This window comes from Stegodyphus dumicola, chromosome 3 (genome assembly GCF_044657685.1).
Source record: "Stegodyphus dumicola isolate Sdum_Otavi_A_Nest chromosome 3, ASM4465768v1".
NCBI lineage: Eukaryota > Metazoa > Arthropoda > Arachnida > Araneae > Eresidae > Stegodyphus > Stegodyphus dumicola.
The window spans coordinates 54,598,774-54,613,989 of record NC_140770.1 but is presented as its reverse complement, the minus strand read 5'-3'; the positions used below and the strand labels follow the sequence as shown (position 1 = coordinate 54,613,989).

Genomic DNA, 15,216 nt, shown 5'->3' with positions numbered 1-15,216 from the left:
CTTTATATACGTAATCGTTGCTTATATCGAAGTCTGGGAGTAAACAAGACACCATACAAGTTATGTTTTGGCATCAATCCAACTCTATCTCACTTCAAAGTATTCAGACAGAAATGTTTCTTACTTAATAAAAGGTCTAAAGGGAAATTCGATTCTCGATCACATGATATCTTTGTAGGATACTCAAATGAATCGAAAGCATACAGGCTGTGGGAAAAAAAAATTCCAGAAAAATAGTTATAAACCGAGATGTTAGATTGATTGATGAATTTGAAAACTGACATAATTATGATAAAGATTTAGGAGTTTTACTTCTTCAAAATATTCCTGATAAAAAAAAGAAGAACCTTCGAATGTAAAGCATATATCGGCTGTGAAATAACAGAAGTGTCCTCAAATATGACAGAAGCGTCTGCTGAATCATCTGATAATGAAGATTCTGATTCCGAAGCAATAATATGTAAATTAAAAGGGGGCCAGGTCGTGCAAATAAAATCAAGATTGGGAATCCAGGAAGACCAAAAAAGAAGTACCGCAATATAAGCATAATAAAAAAAGGAGAGGAAACAAATCCGACATTAGAAGAAGCATTAAATAGAAGTTAATGCTGAATAATGACATAATACTACGCAAAATGAGTATCACGCACTTGTTAAAAATGGTGCATGAAAAGCGGCCACAAAACATCGCTGGGTTCTTAGAATGAAATACACTGACTACCAATAAGTATTTGGACACCTGTGATAGAAAAGAAAAACTAACTTTATTCCAAATCAATAGTTGGTAGGGCCTCCACGAGAGGTAATTACAGCGTGGACCCACCGGGGCATACTTTTCAACAGTCTTTGTATGACAGCTAGTGGTATTTTCTTCCACTCGGCTTGGAGAAGACATAGAAGTTCCTTCACCGATTTTGCACGGGTAGTGCACACCTGAATTCGGCGATGCAACTCGTCCCAGAGGTTCTCGATAGGGTTCAGGTCTGGACTCTGGGCAAGCCAGTCCATTCGATGAACTCCATTGGCACCATACCAAGCCTTGGTTAACGTCGAAACATGACAACTGGCATTGTCGTCCTGAAAGTAACAGGGGTCCAACCCGTAAACCTGCCACAACGTAGGAAGTACATTGTCATCCAAAATAGTGCAGTAGGCATCGGAGTTGAGCTTACCATGAATGGGAACCAAGGGTCCCAGCCCATACCAGGAGAAACACTCCCAGACCATAATTCCACCTTCGCCGAACTTGACTATTGGCACAATGCATTCTGGCAGGAGACGTTCTCCAGGTAGACGCCAGACCCAGACCCTGCCATCCGAACGGTAAAGGGTGAACCTTGATTCGTCACTCCAAAGAACCCGCTTCCTTTGATCTACGGTCCAATTTCGATGTGCTTTGCACCACATTAACCGAGCAGCGCTGTTGGACTTTGTGATCAAAGGCTTATGGCCATGAAAACGAAGCAAATGTGCTTCCTTACGGATGGTATTCATTGAAACAATACTCCCGGATGCTGGTTGAAACTCCTCGCGGATGAGGGCCATCGGTTGGGTGCGGTTCTTCCGAATTTCTCTGAACAGCACTCGTCGGTCTCTATGCCCCAGTTTCGTTGGTCTGCCGACTCGGGGCACATTCCAACAATCACCCCTCACCATCCACTTCTTAATCACATAGGCCACTGCCGATATTGGGTACTTCAGATCGCTAGATATGTCCCTTAAGGATCAGCCACATTTGTGATACCCGATAATTATACATTTCTCGAAATCAGAGAGCTCCGAACTGCGAGGCATCTTGCATGCGATTAAAGCCGATGCTGTTTCCTACACGATATATACCGGCGGAGTCCGTGGCGTACTTTGGGACCGCAGAAATCGTCATTTGCATAGGTGTCCAAATACTTATTGGTAGTCAGTGTATAATGCAGATGGAACAGTTCAAAAGCTCGATCGGTTGCTAGAGGATTTGTACATGAACCTGGAATTGATTTCAATGAAACCTTTCCTCTAGTAGCCAGAACAAGCTCTATAAGAACTGTGACTGCATACAGTGCTGAACAAGACCTTATTTTATATCAGCTAGATTTTGTTGTGGCTTATGTTAACGAAGATTTAAAAGAAGAAATTTCATGGAACAAGCTAAAGGTCTTGAAAACCAAAATAATCCTGATTATGCTTATGCTTTGCAAAAGTCTCTTTATAGTTTGAAACAAAGTGGACGACAGTGATATGAAAAATTAGACAAAAAACTCAAAAACTTTGAATTACAACCATTACAATCAATAGATGATCAATACAATGGAAGACCAGATAAGTGTGTTTACAAGATGAAAACATCTCAAGGTGAGTTAATTCGAATTTTATATGTAGATGACTTAGTAATAGCAACAAATAGCTGTGATTTATATGCTGAACTTAAAGATTATCTTTCTAAAGAATTCCATGTTAAAGATTTAGGCAAACTTCCTTATTGTCTTGGAACAGAATTTAATCAAGATGTAAATAATAATTCTATTAGTTTATCTCAGCGGAAAGTTGATAACATTGTACGAAGGTTTAATATGCAGGATGCAAAACGAGTAGCAACGCCTTTAGATGCTAATGTAAAATTAAGTAAAGGACTGTATCCTTCTGAAAGTGAAAAGGAAGAAATGAACAATGTAACCCAGCGCCGGATCTTTGATTTTTCTGATGTGGGGCAAAAGCTAAAACTGCCGCTCTCACCCATCATCCTTTAAGTTTCTCTAACAAGTTTTAATTTGTTTAATAAATATGAAACAGGTAGGATTTGAAGTAAAAACTAAGCTCCATTTTATACTAAATTCCTTACGTGCTTTTTTTTAGTCCAAAGGGATTTGAATCCCGAAGGACTATTAGTTTCGTTTTGGCATTTTGCGTCGGACGGATAAATGTCGGTTCACTTTTCAAACTGTTGCCATAAAATGTTAGAGTCCTGCATTATATTTGAAGAAATTAAATAATGAAAATCTGCGTAAATGTATGTATATTTCTCACATTGTCATAAAATAACGGTACATAGAGTCATCGAATTTTGAATAACGTAATCCTCCAACGAATATGAGCATGTGGAAGACCAAATTTGAAATTTGAAATTTGTTTTATGATCGATTTCCTATTTTTTAAATCTTTGACGAATTTTTGATTAACAAACTCAAGGATTTCAAAGCGAGCAATGGCAACGTTGTGCAGAAAAAACATTTTTATCTCCAGCGCGTGAGTCTCTGTATCGGAAATTCTAAAGATATGCTCGTTTTAAAACTATTTTACGATATTGCTGTTGCACTGGATCTTATGGTTTAAGTGCGAGGAACATGATATTTAATAAAGAAAGGTAACACACAAAATGTTAAAAAACGCCCCTTTGGACGTAATTTAAAATCTGAAACATTTCAGATTTTTTTTTTTTTTTTTTGTTTGTTTGTTTTGTTTTGTTTTGTTTTTGTTATAAAGGAAAAATACGTACCAAAGTGACATAATTAGAAAATCGTCCCCTCCTAGGAGAATCGCCTTTCTGAACTTTCACGGACTTTCTGGTGAGCTTAATTTTGGATTCAGTCCTAATCTTAACTCTAATCCCGAAGTGCTTCTAACTAACATTTGAAAAAAATATTTGAATTTGCCGCCCACGAAAGTAGCCGCCCGGGGCAAGAATCCCGGCTTGCCCCCCGCTAGATCCGGAACTGATGTAACCTTATCGTCGTCTAATTGGCTCGCTTATGTACTTATCCGTGCTTACCAGGCCGGATATTACATACGCTGTCAGTCACGTGGACCAATTTAATAACAATCCTAGAAAATTGCACTGGTTGGCTGCAAAGCACGTTCTTCGGTACTTAAAAGGAACTAAAAACTGTTGTCTAAAATTTCGAAAGACTGGAAAAGCAAATATTGGATATATCGATGCCGACTGGGCGTCTGATGTTGATACTAGAAATTTCTAAACAGGTTACCTATTTAAGCTTGCTGGAAATCCAATAACATGGGAATCGTGAAAACAACAAACCTCTGCATTATCAAGTACTGAAGCAGAGTACATCAGTCTTTTACAGAGTGGTTATAAAAGCAGTTTATTTACGTCGTTTTCTCAAAGAATTCAATTTTAATGATGGTTATCCAACCATTATATATATTGTGATAATCAAAGTGCACAGAAGCTTATGAAAACTCTGTTTACCACTCACGCACTAAACACATAGACATTATAAAAGGTTATAAAAGCAGTGTATTTACGTCGTTTTCTCAAAGAATTCAATTTTAATGATGGTTATCCAACCATTATATATATTGTGATAATCAAAGTGCACAGAAGCTTATGAAAAACTCTGTTTACCACTCACGCACTAAACACATAGGCATTAGACATAAGACACCATTTCATACATGAAATTTATGACGGTAATGAAACAGGAGTTAAATATGTGCCAACAGAGAAAATGCCTGCTGATGTGCTGACAAAAACATTGACTACTTCGAAACATTCTTAGTGCTGTAAATTAATTAGAATAACTGTAAATGATTAATGTTTATTTTTTTTTCAGCCGCCAAACATCGAAAGGGGGGATTGTTGTACCATAAATTATAATACGACGTTTAGCTTGAGAACGCTTCTCCTACCGGATGTGCAGTTTGCATTTATCTTAGCGGTGATGGCATAACTCTTTTGTATGTAAGTATATGTTTTTTTCATTTCTTCGCTTTGTCTGCTGTATGAAACTATGTTTAAGTTAATCTCTCATTAAAAATGTTCATTGATTTTACAATCTGTTTAGGTTCTTTTTTCTTCAAGTGTTTTATCATGTAAAAAGTTAAACTATTTTGGAAAAGTTTCACAACTTAAAAATAAATTTCAAAATTTCCACATCTTAAATTGTTAAAAATGAATCGACAATCTGAGATTCAATTGGAATATAAACGCGTTACGTAAAATTTAAAATTAGACAAAAACGCGTCCTTAGATTTTATTTTAAATAAAATTATATCGTTTTCGCGGGCTGTCAGACACCGGAACAAAAAAAAATTTTTTTTTATTCAGATGTTTAATTCAAAATCTACTCTAAACTATGGTTTTTCATTTCGCTTAATTTTAAATTTGAGATATTTGTAAATAACTGAAATAAAATTATCCGCCCATAACTTTCGGCGATTACGTTTTTTGTTATATTTCTTGCGAGAAAATATAGATAGCATTATTTTTTCAAGTTCATTCACTTTGCCAAATTCTGTCTCTTCTTTTATGTGTTCCTAGCATTTTTCACACGTTAAAGAAACATAGAAAGATAAAATCTCGTGTATCTGGATGGGGAAATTGGTGTGTATCTTATTTAAAGGCAAAAACAACGTTGACTTCTTTGACATTAAGTCATTCTTTTTTGAGTTTTATGATGATAAAGAATGAAAAATATAAACATAGATTCCAGTATTCTTGGATTTCTTGGAATAAAACTTATTCACAATATAGTTGTCCTATAGTGTCAAATATTGGGCAGAAATCTGCATATTTTGCATAATTATCAGTAGTGGTGGGCAGCAGTGTAGGTGGGCTTCCAGTACCGCTAGAGGGGCTGTGTTCTTCCTAGAAGCCGAGTCCTGTCAAGTCCAGTAGCCTCGTGGATTCTATCAAAGAGCAGAGGTCAAGTCCATTAGCCGAGTGGATTCTACCAAAGAGGAGAGGTCAAGTCCAGTACCCGAATGAATTCCAACAAAGAGTGGAGGTCAAGTCCAGTAGCCGAGTGGATTCTACCAAAGAGCAGAGGTCAAGTCCATTAGTCGAGTTGGATTCTACCAAAGAGGAAAGGTCAAGTCCAATAGCCGAGTGGATTCTACCAAAGAGATGAAATCCAAGTAGTGGGGTGGATTCTACAGCTGAGGTCAAGACCAGTAGTTGAATGGATTTTTCAGTCGATCGGAATCAGTAAAATTCTCGCCACATCCCAGACACACCGAGTGGACTTTACGAGGACTGTACATGTCAGTGGCCCTATTCTCTATTTGACGATTGGAATATGCCTAAGAGAAACTGTCTGGTAATATTGCGCGCCTGAGGAAGAGAGGGATTGTACCGAGATGCCCAACTCCACCTAAGACGTTACGCTGTTGAATAAATTGCAATGAATTTTTCCTCAACACTTTATTAATTTTGTATACGGAACTCAAAATTTCAATGTCAACTCTTGGTTGGGTGCGCTAATATTTTGTTTTCATCCACCTTGTTTTGTGTGTTTTATTAATTAAAAACTAGACATTCGTTTTCTTTTTTTTCCCCTAATAGGTAATACATCACCGTCCCGTTTTACAAATGGTTGATTTTTATATGTTTTGCTACCTAAAAAATCTTCAAATATCAAGCTTTCTATCTGCCGAAACAAACTGCATGTTAGTTTCATTAAAATCTGATTATTAATAAATCCCATACAAGTTTAAGTGAGAGAAGAATCACAACAGTCTAATGCCTGGACAATTTACTTCGACATAACATGCTATTTAGACCGATTCATCAGTTCAGGTTGACGTTACGCATAGTTGATTTTTATCTCAGAAATTTCCTTTTAAGCATAAAAAATGAATGAGCGAAATAAAATTTAGCTTTCTTTGGTAATAAAATAATCTAAGTAATATATGAAGTTATTGTTTCCTTTTTGAGAGTAAGAGATATTTTGAGCATGTAAGATGAGATAAAATGGTTTTTCGTTTCTACTCATAATTTATTTAAACTAGTAGAAATCAAGGTATTTTAATAATGAAATTTTAACAGGTATATTTTTTTTATTGCTAGAATTGAGTAATATGATAAAGTTATGTCGATAAAACAAAATAAAAATGCAGTTCTAGAATAAAGTATAATTTGGGGGCCTTTTTCTAATTTTAAATTAAGTTTGTTACATAATGTAAACTAATGATAAATTAAAAATAATAAAAATAATCAGTTTTAGAGATATTGTTGCGTGCGTACGGGTTCGTTATGAATTAATGCACAAGTCAGATGAAAAATGAATAAAATTTATTATTTTCTCAACAAATAAAACAAAATGCTTAAATTTCCTGAAATATTTGTACAATATCCCAATATCTCACAGTAGTTATCTTTTAAACTACTAAAAACGTTCAACAGAACTAATCCAAAATAGAGAAGTGTAGAGAAAGCTAATTCGATTTCACCGCGAATTCGCTACAGTAAACAACAGTAGTTTTCTAAACAAAACTGAGCTGAGCTGAGGTAAAAAGTTATAGAAGCCAGAGATCTCTGGCTTTTATAGCTTTTTATATCGCCCGCACGAGATTGTTCTAACAATTTCTCGAAATCAAAAAGAGATATTTATTTATTAAATGTTAAATGCACGTGCTCTTGTATTTTTGATTTTCCGGCTTAGCTTTCTCTTAATATTCGTCACGACCTGCACTGAATGCCGAATAAAACAATTTAATTTATAATTCTATTAACATTAAGTATTTAAATACCAAAAGCGTAATATTTTATTGACACTGCGAAATTCAAGGGTCAGATGTATTGACTGAACAAAACTTATTAAGCAGCCTATAGCACGAATCCAAGTATTAAGTTGGCCATAGAATGAAAAAACTTTGGCTACCACTGATCTAAATGGTAATGGCATAGCAATGCTAGGGTGGTCTTCCTAAGCCCTGAAAAACAAAATTTTATATTTCCTCCTGAGCTAAATCAGTTTATAATCTTTTATGGTAACGCTTGTGATTTAAATTCTTTCTTACGAGAATTACATCATGAAATGTGTAAAATTTGTTTAGAGGCCCTGCAACATCCGTAATTAAGCGTGTCCCCAGACTTTAGAGCAGCTATGACATGTGAAATGTTAATAGAATGTTAAAATTATATCCTTACTTGCATACATTGAATTTCCATACTGAATTTCCACTTCAATAGCTAAAATTGTGGGAACATTAGGTTATTTCGAAGCAGAAGACACCAAAAATGAGCAATGCCTTAGCCGGGAATCGAATCTCGGACCTCTCTAATACGCGCCGAGTGTGCCGATCATTACACCACGAAAGCATGCTAAGAAAGCGGGAGGAATACCTTATAAAATACCCAGATTACAGTGTGATAAAATCTCAAAACATATCGCATATCGTTATGTAATTGTTTTAAGAGAACGTTTTGTTGCTCATACGAGTTATAAAAAGGAAATTATTTTAAATGTAAACGTAAACATGGAGACAAAAGGTGAAATAATAGAAGCAACTTTAGTTTCTACTCTTTCACTTTAGCTCTTACAGAGAGTGACGAAATAATTGTTTAGCTTGTTGTCAGCATCAGGAAATAGAAGAAGGAAAAGCGGTCAGAATCAGAAAAACATAACTTTCCTCAATGCATAATCGACTCAAGATATCCTAAATCACGGCCAGATATTACAGGCAATAATTAGAGAAATATTTTTATTTAGGAAGATCCAATAGAAATTTAAACTGATAATTTGGGATTCTCCATAGTTAAAGAAACGAGACTTTTTTTTATGTGCGTCACGACTTGAGTTGTGAGGAGGTGAAACTAATTCACTTGCATACTCAAAAACAACTGATACTATGTTTTTCTATCATATCAGATTTCTCATTTCTTATTATGATTGCTCCTAAGAGCTAGGAACAAAAGTTGGACACAATTCTTAAAGCTTCTTTCTAACTACGAACTATCTCACATAGTTCGAAAATGCCGATGGGAAGAATGGGAATTCAGAGTTCAAAATTAATAAATCCTACTTAAAGAAAATAAAATCGAGAAGGTAGGGAAAAAATAAAGGTCATTTTACGATTTTTTTTCCCTATGATTATATTTCTTGCAGTAATGAATCTTCTTTTAAAAAGAGATCGAGAGGGAGTTGAATAATCCCAGCTAAAGGAAAATTTCTGGACAGTTTGAGTGAATGATCAAATTGGGTTAATGGCTAAGACCCACAGTATGTAGAATAGTCCCTACGCATCAGATAGGTCTGATATCTTGGTAATTTATACGACAGCCAGATGAACATCAGTATATCGCTCTCCCCCCGGGGGTCGACGTAGAGAACTCTGCGAAGCTACTGGCTAGGATCTGTACCTAGGCAGTCTCGGCCACGGGGGTATAAAATTTATGAACTTGGTGGTTCTGAAGGCTCTGGGAAAGGTCACTTATTGGCCGGCCTCGGAGTCTGGCACGTCCTAGCGCGGCGTGGTGCTAGTAACCCGTGGGGATTTCCCCCGGGGTCGCTGGGTAATGTCCCGCTGCGACGGGCTCGCCCGAGCGACTGGCAGGAGCATTTGACGACCGGTGCTGCCTGGTGACGTATCCAGGTGGTGCGCGGCTCTGCTGGAGGGTAATAGTGGAGGTTGAACCTCCACGACGTGCCCGAAGGCAGAGTCGACCTGTAGTGAGCTTAGTTCTCGGAACGGGGAAGCTAAAACCCTTAGTATATCGCTCTGCTTTGAACTCTGGTATATCTCACATTTACACCCTATGATTCTATATATTTGAAATTATTATTTCTGATGCCTTTGAAAATTACAATTTTACACTTAAAAATTCTGAAATCATTCAGGGTTTCCAATCAGAAGTTCATATGCTTGAAATTTGGAGTGCTATTTGCCAAGTACTTCAATTTTATCATCCAAGCTCTATATCTTGTACATATATATTTATGCTATGTAAGAAATTTTACATATCACACTGTCAATGTTTCTGCATTTCAGATAACTACTGGAAATGTTGTTTACTCTACTGAATATACAGAAATATATTTTGGAGAAACCTAGCAGCTGCACTGCACGAAGAATTTCCAGAATTGCACGCTACGTTAGTTGTTAATTGTACTTTTTATGTTAGTTTCATTATTTTCCCAGTTCTTGAATGATATTTACTTCCTATTTCTTAAGATAGTCCCTTGATACAGGAAAATATGTCGTCTAGATGCCCACAATTACTTCGTTTTAACTCCGCGAGCGGCCAATTAGCCAAGATCACTGAATACTGGTAGTTTGACTTGGTTTGGATTCGATCCTGGGCGAATGTGGCTGCATGGTTGGTTTTCGAAGTTTTCTCCATGCGTAGAATAACTGTGATCCAGTTTCCTCAGTAAGTTCTCTATGAAGGCATACCTCCTCTTAAGCAGATAGCTCCCGTGGTTTTGCCACATTCATATAACTTAACTTTTCCACATAATGAGAACACTGCTTTAATTTTTGAGGAAATAATCCAGGCCTAGGAGCCTAGAATTTTGCATTTAGCAAAAAAAAAAATCGTTAAATATTTATATATTATCTTTATTATTATACTATTATACAATACTCATAACTGAAATTAGGGTTTGTTAGCTCTATGATCACTATACAGAACACACAACGGTCATTCACATATGCATTTTTTAAAAAAAATTGTTTAATTTAATTTTAATTTATTAAATAAGTAGATTTATTTTCATAGATAGATTTTGCACTTGATTTGCGTATGCTTCTGAATTTAAATGATATTGTAGATTAGTTCGAGAATTAAATCTTTTACATGTTTGCACATTTTTTTTTTTTTAATTATTTTAAATTTTGGCTTTTTTCCTTTTTTTAGAATTTAAATTTGCTTTTTTACTTTTATACGTATTTGTTAAGAATTTGAATTTGTTTAAATTTAAATTTCATTCCTTGCAGCAATGGCGCAAAGAATATTTAATTAAATATGTATTTAAATTTAATTTTTTTAATTAAATTTAATGTATTCTTATGAAACAATTTTTTAAATTATTTTAAATTTTGGCTTTTTTCCTTTTTTTAGAATTTAAATTTGCTTTTTTACTTTTATACGTGTTTTTTAAGAATTTAAATTTGTTTAAATTTAAGATTTAATAGCAACATGCAGTAATGGGCAAGAAAATTTTCATAACGTGTTTTTTTTTCCTTCAGTTAAAAATATATAGTGATGAATTTCAGTTCTTTTTACTTCCATCTTTTATTAGAAGTATGTGTTATGCCGATCCAGCGTAGAATATTGGCAAGACGAACAACTATCATCTTTTGAAAATACGATCAAGTGCATAAAATTTATTTACAGACTTCCAGTGACGGGCCAAATTTAAGAAAGCTGCTACTATAATGAAAGCTTCGTATAAATAATTACAAATGTTAACAATTATCTTATCCTAATTCTAAAAGAATATTCCTACAGTGTGCTAAATAACGAAATACTGATGTTATCACTACAACTAAATGATATTTTTGCAAGAAATAAATAAGCATCGCTGGTTCATTGTGTAAAACTGTTTTATTCGTTATAATTGTGATTTTTATTATGATATAAAGATTGTTTAATATGTTGAAAATAAAGATACCTTTTTCAATAAAATTTCAGTAATTACTTCCCGCTTAGTTCTAATCGTTGAAGGATCTTTAATTTCATGCACGTATGCTACCTGATTAACTCATAACTTTTGTATTGATATTGTTAAGTAATATCCTTTAAAATTTTTCCTCTTTTCATTCACCCTCTGACTACTAAATATTTGTAATTTGAAAATGCAGTATTTCTTTAATGATTGTATCACATATTTAAGGTAAAATTATAAGCTATTTTATGCTAATTAACCAATTATTATGATTTAAAACTTTTACTATAACTTTTCCTTCTGTAATCTTTTCCAAAATGCGAAGTAAGTAGTTGAGTAGTTAAGTCGAAGGCTTTGAATGTTGGCAGATCGCTGCAATTTATGTCTTATCGGCCCGCCTCTGCTACTGATTACGTCGGTTTTAAACATTTAGCGATTCGACGATAAGAGTGAAATATTTGAGACAGTTTAATTAGACCTATTTGTGTCTCTTCATTAAAAATGGCATAATTTGAAATTTATATTGGTACCGATTGCGTTTCCAATATAAATTTCAAATAATACCATTTTAAATTATATTAAATTAAATTGGGGTAAGCACCGATTGCTTTTCTTAATGTTGCAATTTAAAACTGAGTATATCCAGTCTGGTATGTAAATACCGCTGTCGGAATCATATACTTTGCATAATTATTAACGTTTAATTAATATTAACTAAGATTCTAAGCTTCCTTGTAAATTTGCATTTTGATATGATATTGCACAAAATATCAACTGCTCTGCACTTTTCCCCAAAATGCGGCAAGAAGGTAACTTAATGCTTTGAAACCTTGTTTCATGTGTCACTGGGCAAGATCAGAATCTTTATTATATGCGGCTTAAGTGTCTGTTTGTCGGCGATAGTTTATTGGTTGCTTGTGTAACTGTACTAGCCAATGGGGTGAAGTTGCCAAGGCATTCAAATATTCCATATACAATGATACCATACATCCAGTTACCATTGTTTTAATTAAATTATCATAGTATTTAAGAACATTTAAATATTTTTAATTCATACAATTATTGCTTATTATGCATTTAACTATATTTACTTATGAATTACCTAGAAACTTGCAAACGTTGAGAAATTAAAGGAGACGAAACCAACCAACGAGTTGTGCGTAGTACATCACATCAGGTAGGTTTACCCAAACTCCTATGCTAAATATCCTTTCGCGTAAATGCATTTAATTCCTTATTATGCATTTAACTATATTTACTTATGAATTACCTAGAAACTTGCAAACGTTGAGAAATTAAAGGAGACGAAACCAACTAACGAGTTGTGCGTAGTACATCACATCAGGTAGGTTTACCCAAACTATGCTAAATATCCTTTCGCGTAAAGAGTTTTAAATTTTGCCTGATTTTATTCCGACAAACTGCTTTAAAGTGAATTTTCAGCTGAACGCAAATTGAGCGTGTCAGGGGAAACATGAACATTTGTTTGCATTAGCAATCATCTGTTTTTGAAATGGTTTAGAACAGAACGCAAATTGAGCGTGTCAGAGGGAATGTAAACATTTGTTTGCATTAGGAATTATCGTTTATAATCAATTTTAATCATTAATTTATAATCTCTAGAACATCGGTCATTTCGTATGATCACCGGACTTTCTAGTTATTAATAAGCCAGCTATAAAATGCTTGATTAATTTAAGCTAGGGAAACATATTCATTCTTAAGCGGCATCTATGTCGAGTAGTTCATATTATTTTGTAGTAGGTTACTAAGTACTAGCTAGAAAAATTTTGCTCATGTTTTGATTAAAATAACCGGTATATGCACTTTCACTTTTATCCCACTCTATGAAATGCTGTAAAAAGCATTAAATATCCGTAAGTGGCTGAGATTATTTGTACGTGCAAGTGGTGTCTTCTGTTTAATTTAAAAGATTAATAAAAAGGTTAGCTTAAAAGTCTCAGGACTTGGAATAATATTAAATCAGACGGAGAAATAATTCCCTTGTCAGTCTAGTAGAGTCTTAAGGACATTGATTTAAATTTCTGCACGCTAAAAACCTTTATTGCTAACTAAAACGCCCAACATAACACTCCCTCAAGAACCATAACTTCCCCGACGGCGCAACTTTTAGCTCCCCCCTCCCCCAAGTTTTTACAATACCAGAAAATCCAGTATAATGATTTAAGTAAATACTGCATACAATGCGTCTATCGATGAAACCATCCAGTAATTTCGATCTCTGTGGAAAGCTTAGGAACCAAATTACACACGGTTAAAGAAGTTTATAAGATTGGGGGAGGAGGCTGTAGAAGCTGCTACTCTCGAAGTCAAGCATTGATGTGGTACAAAGGCGTTTCAAAGAATCTGCTTGCTGTAAGAAGCTGCTACGCTCGAAGTCAAGCATTGATGTGGTACAGAGGCGCTTCAAAGAATATGCTTTCTGTAAGAAGCTGCTACGCTTGAAGTCAGGCATTGATGTGGTACTAAAGCATTAGAAAGAATCCGCTATGTGAGTGGGGATTTGAGAATTATAGATTCGATGTACTCATAACACATCCATTGAGAATATTGCCTGTGGTCAAAAACAGAGCAAAATTAGAATCACGGCTGTGTGGCAAATATCAGGAAAAATGAGGATAAGTTAATTGATCTCATTCTAAAAGGAAGTTTAACTATTAAAAAATTTTATATGAGATAAAACGCCATTTGGAATTAATGAAATAATATTGTCTGCTTATGTAAAGCTTTGTAAGAGCTGAGAAACCCAGGTATTTTAGAACAACTTTTGAGGTAACTGTGAAGTTTGAAAGTCGGCGAATATGCGTAGGCGGGAGTTTGATGAAAGATTTAAGAGAAGCTTTAAAAAGCCGGTATAAAGTTTTGGTGGCCAGTAGAGTTTCCGTCCACTAACGGCAATCACCAAGATAAATCTCAAATGAAGTTTGATAAAAGAAAAGCGGGTGTTGATAAGCTTGAACTTTAAATTTGTAAGGGGTGCAGTAGGTCCCTCATACCAGTGACCCAAATTAAAGAAAAATCCTTTCAGATTCAATTAAACGCGATTTTCATTAAAAGCTTTCCATTTACAAACATCCAAATTGTCTTATAGAATTCCGTCGGTGGAATTACTAGATATAGTAGCACAGTGTAGTTTTTTTTTTTTTTTTTTTTTTTTTTTTTTTTTTTTTTTTTTTTGGCGGCACTTTTTTTTTAGAAAAATTTGGGAAACATCTGGTATTAGATGCTACAGGAACTAAGGTGATAACAGTGAAGGAAACAATGTGAATGCAAAGAGTGACTTTGGAGAGGCAAGTTAAGAATGAGCAACATAAAAAGCCTATTTTCATGATTAGAAAAATACAGGAAAGCATGATTTAGAATAGGATTTCTTAAAATAGCTGGTGCGCGAATTGATTTTCAGGAAGAGTGCAACTGAACATGAAATCAGGAGAAAGAAGTAGAACCGCTAGCATTGGACTTGAAAGATTTGTCTCCAAAAAGAAGATAAAACTGGGAAAGTTGGTAGGAAATTTTTCAAATTTACATGATGATACCAAGGGAGTTAACACATGTGGTGAATCACAAAATCGAATGAGGAAATAACCAACCGTGTAGAGCAGAACCTTACTGCTACGATAAAATTAAACAAGAGCTCATGAAAAGGCATATTTTGGAGCTTGGTAATTTGCTATCTTCTACTCAAAATTAAATTCTATAACAGTTAATCTCAACCACTACGCCACGGCACTTTAGTGTGCCGCTAAATTTTATTAAAGAATTCAATAAAAATTATTCTGAATGTACTTATATGAAATATGACTGTTCTCGTGTAATACTAATTCTCGTGTATTACACGAGATTATGTATTATTTCTAACT

General features: G+C 34.7%; 1 long non-coding RNA gene across 3 annotated transcripts in view; it reads left to right on the top strand.

Annotated features, from left to right (window-relative positions):
* The window catches only part of LOC118195744 (uncharacterized), a 56,047-nt gene extending 44,694 nt beyond the window's left edge, over window positions 1-11,353 (top strand). For 2 of the 3 annotated variants that reach the window (XR_015040201.1, XR_015040200.1), the window contains exons 2-3: window positions 4,559-4,686; window positions 10,970-11,353. This is a non-coding gene — a long non-coding RNA (uncharacterized LOC118195744). Of the gene's footprint in view, window positions 1-4,558; window positions 4,687-9,716; window positions 9,820-10,969 lie in introns of all 3 variants that reach the window. The other variant, XR_004759314.2, reaches the window with a different exon arrangement.
* Window positions 11,354-15,216: the final 3,863 nt, after the last annotated feature.